Consider the following 6,501-nt stretch of genomic DNA (forward strand, 5'->3'; position numbering starts at 1 on the left):
ACAGGTTGCTTTATCCCCTGGAAGTAAGTTCTGCGGTGGATTCTCCAAGTGACTTCGGAACACCCAGGCCTTCCCGAGGGGATTCAGTCTCAAATGTGATCTGAGCTGTAAACAGATACCTTCACAAAAAAGATGCTGTTCACTCGAGGAGAGTAAACAGACTCTGAAAGACCTGTTTTTATATTCATTAATGTGAAAGACCATTAATGTGTAACCATGAAATTACACTTGAAAGAAGCTGCATATTCAAGTTAAATTCACAGTTTCCCTACTTTGAAAAACAGTTTTCTTGGAAATAAAATGACAAGACAGACTTTGAAACTGAAAAACTGCTGCTTTGCCTCAGGTATTTTTGCTTGAAAACTGATACTTTCATGAATATTTAATTTTTAAAAACTTGGACAAGATGATTGCTATTTCAGTTGGTGTTCTGGTCCTTACGAAAGTGATGCAGTTTTGGTTTTTAGAGAAAGTGTAACATTTTTCCATCAGTGAAAATTACTCTTTATGACTTCAATTTCTACTTTTGCATTGTTTAAATCTCTTGTAAAACTAATGGCAAAATTCCAAAGATGCTTCCTTTTGCTTTTTTTTTTATTATCACCTCCAGTCTGGTAAAGGCCTCACACATTCATTATTTCAAGAGCAGATGTGTTGCAGGAATTTTCACAAAGCCTGCTGTCTGGTGGTTTTGTAAGGATGGTTTAGTGAGTTAAAATGGCTAAATGCTTCAGGTTATAATGATAAGTGCTTTTAAAAGAGCCTCATCAATAGACCATGTAAATAGTGAATCTGAATTGGGACTTAGTCATGATTTTGTTATGTTATGATTTTGATGCATAATTGTTGACATACAGTTTGGAGGGTCTCTTGATTCCTCAGCTACAGAGTTATAATGTCACTAAAGAAAATTTGTGAATAAAAAATTAAGTGAGCTATTGGGAAAATAATCACCAGTACTTATCTGATAGATTACAATGACAGAAAGAATAATGGCTAAAATGTACCAAGGGCTTCCTCTGCTGCAGACACTGGGCTGAGTCTCTGTTACACAATTGAATTTCATCTCCATTTTATGCTACAGGAGAAACCAGGTTTTGCTAAAAGCATCTAGGAAATTGCAGAGCTAGGATCTAGATGTCGAGCTGCCTGACTCCCAGCCCAGGTTCTGATCCATTTTCTGTAGCTTCTACACCAACACATTCTGTCCTATAAGCTAAGCCACCATACCTCGTATTTTCAACGTCTTACTAGACGCCATGACTCCATGAAGAGGGGAAACCTGCATTAGGTCCATTTTATAGGCAAAGAAACTGATGCTTAGGTGATCAGTAACTATTCCAAGCCTATACACTTAGCACACGAGAGACTTGTCCTTGTCCTTCTGGAGACCTTATGTATGTCATAAATGAAGGATTTTTTTTTTTTTTTTTTTTTTTTTTTTTACTGTGCTCGTTTCATGCTCTTTTGGGACTGTGTGAAACACCTTGAAATTTTATTTTTTTATTTTTTTATTATTTTTTAAAGATTTTATTTATTTATTTGAGAGAGAGAGAATGAGAGACAGAGAGCACGAGAGGGAAGAGGGCAGAGGGGGAAGCAGACCCCCCGCTGAGCAGGGAGCCTGATGCGGGACTCGATCCAGGGACTCCAGGATCATGACCTGAGCCGAAGGCAGTCGCTTAACCAACTGAGCCACCCAGGCGTCCCACCTTGAAATTTTATTAGAAAACATTGTCATATGATTTAAACTTGCTATGTTTATCATGTTGGTCCTGTGATGACTCAGAATTCCTTAAATGACTTTTTCCTCTCCCTTCAAACAAAATCTTAGCAGTACCACTGCAGAATACCAGTGTGAAATATCATAAAGCAGGTTATTCCAGCCAAGAATCCGAGGTGAGGCCAGCTTTAAATTGTTGAGGCACATTAAAGTCAAATCAGTGGTGAGAATGCTGACAGCTCCTCCTCAGAAAAGATGTCTCTGTGGCACATTTAAAAATCATATCCCCCAGTGAAGATGATTAAGAACTTGGACATATTCGTATCTGTGGCCACAGAGGAGAAAAAGGGATCATTTTCATCACAGGTCAGTGCTGAGCACACTGAACTCCTTTGAATAGCTGTCCCTTTCTTAATTCGTCCAAGGATTCTTAATTTATTTTGCTTATTATCAGAAGCGTCTCCCCCCTTGAGGAAACATAAAATTTATTAAGAGAATTGTAACTTAAAATATTCAGAGCACTCCTGGCATCTTTACTTAAATGGATGCAAGAAATTTTACTGCAAGAAAGTATATATTGATCCCTGTAGCTGACTTGTCATGTTTAGTATTTTTCTCTTTGCACAAGAAGAATAGCTTCTGTAATGTGAATTTAAATGATACATCAAGCTAATAAATGTGGTTGGCCTAGCAAGTGATAAGCATAACTAACTCAATTTAAATGTCTTTTATATAAAAATAATGAACCAGTGCATTAAAGATTAAAAATGTTAATGCAATTAGCAAAAATTAGCATTCAATAAAGAAGTGTGTTTCAGTTTTGAGATGGATGATACATCATTCAATGACCAGATAAGGACTAAATTCAGGTACACTTTATTCAGCTGGCGTGTATGTTAAAAACCAAATAAATAAAAATTAAATGCTTTATTTGCCCCTTTGCAACATGGGTGGAACTAGAGGGTATTATGCTAAGCGAAATAAGTCAGTCAGAGAAAGACAATTATCATATATAATCTCACTCGTATGTGGAATTTAAGAAACAAAACAGGATCATAGGGGAAGGGAGGAAAAAGTAAAACAAGACAAAACCCGAGAGGGAGACAAACCATAAGAGACTCTTAATCATAGGGAACAAACTGAGGGTTGCTGGAGGGGAGGGGTTACAGGAATGGGGTAACTGGGTGATAGACATTTAGGAGGGCACGTGATGTAATGAGCACTGGGTATTATATAAGACTGATGAATCACTGACCTCTACCTAGACATGAAACCAGTAATACATTATATGTTAAGTAATTGAATTTAAATTAAAAAAAAGTAAATGCTTTCTTTGAAGAAACTTTGATAAAACAGTATGTGGCATATAGACAAAAGGACACGCAGGTCCTTGGGGACTGTGCCAGAAACCAGGGCATGAGGTGACTTAAAACATATTGTCACCTGCCTCCTTGTGGGGGAGGTAGAGGGGATGTAGCAGGTGTGACAGTGAACGTGGGACTGGAGGGGAAATGAATTTTCCTGGCTTCACTGCTAAATAAAGTGAGCATTTTTGGTTTGGGGACGCTGACTTTAAAACAGTGGAGTATACAGTGGTGTCGCTATTTGCCTTAATGTCGCTGTGGCGTCTTGTCACTCTATGCTCATCTGCAGGTGGATGGCAAGCATTCCGATGAGGCAGCCTTGATCCTCCACAGGAAGGGGTTTGACTGCCGCTTCTCGAGCAGAGACACGGGGCTGCTTTGTTCCACAACCCAGGGAAAGGTGAGCTGAAAAGTGGTTTTTGCTTGTTGATTTCATGTGCTTTGAAATCCTTGCTTTCTGCTAATCATTCTGACAATAAGATAACGTTTCATTGCCTCTTCGTGGACTCATTCCCCTCAGCTGCTGTAATTTAGCTCAAGTCTCTCCATCTTAAGAAAGCACTTTCTCAACCTTCGATCTCTTCTCCTTGTCAGCATCAAAATGCACGTCTGGAACATGGGCACGTGTAGGGGCAACATTCTCCTCCATTCCTAGGCCTTCCGTTGCCAGCCGACAAAACATCCTCTCCCCACCCCCCATCCCCCAATATTCCCTCCTCTCTCACACATGCTCATGTAGGATCTAGGTCCATGAAGTCTCAGAGGGGCAAAAGCAGGTTTTATAATAACTAAAGGTGGGGTGGGGTGGGGTAGGGAAGTGGTGACACTGGCCAGTCGGGGAGTTTCACCACGGCCCCGAAGCAACCTTACTTAGCTCCAGTCAGTTGTTGTCCCAGGGGAAATGAGGGTCTAGATCTCCTGATCAAGACAGATTTGCATAGGAGTCCTCACTGTGCCAGCCAGACAGGTCTTCAGGCTGACCTGCCGGCTGCCCAGTTTTTCTGTCTCCTTTGAGCTGGTCTTTCTGATAGTTCCCTCAGGCTCTCCTTGGAAGGAAATGAACCTCCAGCCTTCTGCCTCTGGCTCTGAGCAGGTTGTGCTCAGAGAAGACAGCTGGATGGCACACAGGCAGGTCTGCCCCACGGGGCAGCTCAGCTGACCCAGCTCTTCTCCAAAACCTCACAGATAACCTGTAGATCAGACTTAAGAGATTCATTTCCAACCCTACCAACTAGAATGTGCATAGGGTCTGAAAAGGAGAGAAAAGACAATATGGTAGGGGGTCAAAATCCACTTAGGCAGATAAGCTTCTTCATTTCTCGTATCATGCCCTCCGTGGAATTGGTGCGAAGAAAGCACTGATGGTTTGGGGTTTGTTTTTCATGATATTTACGCTTTACCTTATTACTGATGATGTGAGTGTACTTGGTTGTAAGCATTTGTATATAGACATTAAGGCGTCAAGTTTTAAGGGGATTATATGGTCCAGAGAGACATGGGATGAGGGTAGTACTTTCTCAGCAACCCCCCAACCCTGAAAATGGGACTCACTGACATGAGGAGCCTGTGTCCTTTCTCTCAGCTCTTTGGGAACAAGAAGAACGACAACTGTTAGGTGGAAATGTTGGGTGTAAGAGGATACGGATGTTTTTAAAGCTTGCTGGCTCATAGATGTGTTTTCTTTTATTGAAAAAGTGGCCCCTGCATGTGATAAGTTCTCAAGAAATTCAGAAGAAGAATGTAGAGTGAGCTGTCCTCTCCTGGTTACACTTCTCCTAGGTGTCCCTCCCAGGGTGGTCTGTGTGTCCAGGCACGCATAGCTGTATCTAATCTCCTTCCTCTTCCTCTTTTTATCATTAAAAGGAAACTTCAAATACACTGTTTTACTCTCCTACTATTTTCCACTGAATAAATATATAGATGTGCTACTAATCTTTCTTCAAAGTTGACCTAACTGTGCAATTTTTTTTATCATTTATTTTCTAGATTTCGGTACAGAAGCTTTTTAGCATGTTTACTGTCGCAAGTCTCATACCTTCATCATTATCCTTGATGCATTCACCTCCAGACGCCCGAAATATAAGTGAGATCAACTTGAGTCCCATGGAAATCAGCACATTCCGAATCCAGTTGAGATGAACCTGGCTTTCAAATTTGGATTGGGAAGCATTGTCTTTTATACACTTCTTGGTTTGACGTGCAATAAGGAAGCACATTATTTTAGCTTCTGGCTACTGTGAGGACATGAATTCTGTGATTGTTATTATAATTATTATTATTATTTTTTTTTTAATAGTACAGAAAGAAAAAAAAAAAGCCATGCTATAGCCAGTTTTTCTTTAAGTTCCATCCATGAATCACCACCATCAGTATGAATCGATGCAACAATGAAGGAAGAAATGTCTAAAACAACCTCTCCACAGATTGTATCTCAGGTTAAATGCTAACTAACTATATCTGTGTCGGGAGTTGTGAAGAGATTGTTATAAGTATTCATGTTGCTGATCCTTCATTAGTTTTACAAAAATACCCATTTTTACCAAAATGGAATAAAAAGCTGAAGGGTAATAGCTAATGGCCAAAATGGTTGCAATCGTTCATACGCATTCGAAAAATTTTGTGTATTGAAATATGTGGAAAAGTGCAATCCATCAACCCTTATGATATCTGTACATCATTGATCTTCACACCTTTTTCTAATGTACCACTTGACCCCTCCCTTCTCACTCTTTGTATTTCCAGAAATAGCAGATTTTGAATCATTCAATAGTAGAAAAAGAGGCATATTTTCATTACTTGACAATGTGGGATAGGTGCAATTTATTCCATTGTCACTAAGATAGAAAAAGCAATCCCATAGGTACCATAACCTCTTTTAGGTACCACAAGGTGTCTTTTTGCACAGCTCATTTGAATACAGATGTTCGGAGAGGGGTTTTCTATTTTTACAATAACCATATCAAAATAAATGTGCCTTATTTTTTTATAAGTCTTGTTAAATCTTTTGGTGTCCATATGACTGAGGAAGGGGGAGAGGGCGGGGGTGGGGAGGAGGTGGGTACTTTCTATGACACGTAAAGTGTTATCGGTTTTGCCTGACAATGCTGGCCACATTCTGATCTGTTTCATTAAATTTGTGGTGATGTTATTCTAAACATTTTGACTATTTGAATGTACTGAGATGTCAGAAAACAAAACAAGGAAGAAAAAGTACTGTTCATTAAAATCCGCTGCTGCCAAGAAGATGGCAGCTTGAAGCAAGGATTTTGTGACATGCAAAATCCATACACTGTTTCCATTTCACAGGAGGTAACTCTATGAAAGAATGCTTTAAAAGGGACCCTGTTTTGAAATCCACTTATAGGTAGCTCATCCTGATTTCTTTTATTAAAGAACATGTGTGTTGAGTGAATT

The 6,501-nt window shown here is 39.7% G+C and overlaps 1 long non-coding RNA gene across 1 annotated transcript in view; it reads left to right on the forward strand.

Annotated features, from left to right (window-relative positions):
* The window catches only part of LOC118026765, a 15,850-nt gene extending 9,817 nt beyond the window's left edge, over nt 1–6,033 (forward strand). The window contains exon 2 of the long non-coding RNA XR_004683679.1: nt 3,377–6,033. This is a non-coding gene — a long non-coding RNA (uncharacterized LOC118026765). The remainder of the gene's footprint in view (nt 1–3,376) is intronic.
* Nucleotides 6,034–6,501: the final 468 nt, after the last annotated feature.

The sequence above is a fragment of the Mirounga leonina genome, unplaced genomic scaffold, assembly GCF_011800145.1.
Source record: "Mirounga leonina isolate KUSES-001 unplaced genomic scaffold, KU_Mleo_1.0 Mir_300, whole genome shotgun sequence".
NCBI lineage: Eukaryota > Metazoa > Chordata > Mammalia > Carnivora > Phocidae > Mirounga > Mirounga leonina.